Source organism: Mastomys coucha, unplaced genomic scaffold (genome assembly GCF_008632895.1).
Source record: "Mastomys coucha isolate ucsf_1 unplaced genomic scaffold, UCSF_Mcou_1 pScaffold22, whole genome shotgun sequence".
Taxonomy (NCBI): Eukaryota; Metazoa; Chordata; class Mammalia; order Rodentia; family Muridae; genus Mastomys; species Mastomys coucha.
The window spans coordinates 163,047,410-163,048,368 of record NW_022196905.1 but is presented as its reverse complement, the minus strand read 5'-3'; positions in this window follow the sequence as shown (position 1 = coordinate 163,048,368).

Here is a 959-nt window from a genome sequence, read left to right as displayed (position 1 = left end):
CTGAGGAGCAGCCAGGAGAAGAGGGCCAGGGTGTCTTTTCTGAAGGCCCAGAAGGCTCTCCTATTCAAAATGCAGGTGAGTGCTGGTACCCAGTGGGATGGAGGCTTGGAGTCTCCTGAGGCAGGGTTGAAGATGAGCCCTGCCATCCTGTCAAGACATTCTGGTTCAGGTAGTTGTCCTTTCATCCTCTAAGATCTTTCCTGTCTAATTCACAGAAGTAACAGTGAGAGTCAAACCAGTGTACTTGATTTTCTTCCTTTTAAGGTTTTTGATCTAAAAATTTGTCTGTGAAAAATCTTCAAAATATAGAACATATTGATAAGTCTTTTTATACCTGATGAATAACTTTGTTAAGAAAGAAAATTCTGTTTTTTCTAAAAAAAAAAAAATGGTCTTAGAAACCAAATGCCAGTGTGAATGTGTTGGGTCAGGAAATCACAAATAGTTTGAAGAAATGTGGTGTGGATGTCATGTCCTGTATGCGGTCAACACTTGTCAAATGTCTTATTTCCATGGTGCTGGCTGTGATGTCACGAGTAGAACAAACCTACTCTGTACCATGTACATTTCATCTTCATAGGGTTGTTTACTGCCGCACACTGCTGGCTTCCTTATTTAATGCTTAATGCTTTGTTTGTGTCCTCAGCCCAAGGAAGTCCTCAGCCGTGCCGATGGTGCCTTGGCCTTTGCGGATGGGCACAGCAGCTGCTCTGAATGTCCAAACAGACATCATAAATTCTGCTGCAGCTGAACATGGAATCCAAGTCGAGATAACCATGTGCTCTGGGAGCTCATGATTTGTCATTACCCTTGTGCTTAGCCTCGATTGCTCTTCCTTCTCCAATAAACTCTTTGCAGAAAAATAATCTGTGTTTACAATTCTTTGATGCTTTCTATCAAAGCAACAGTGAGAGGCAAACCAGTGTACTTGATTTTCTTCCTTTTAAGGTTTTTGATCT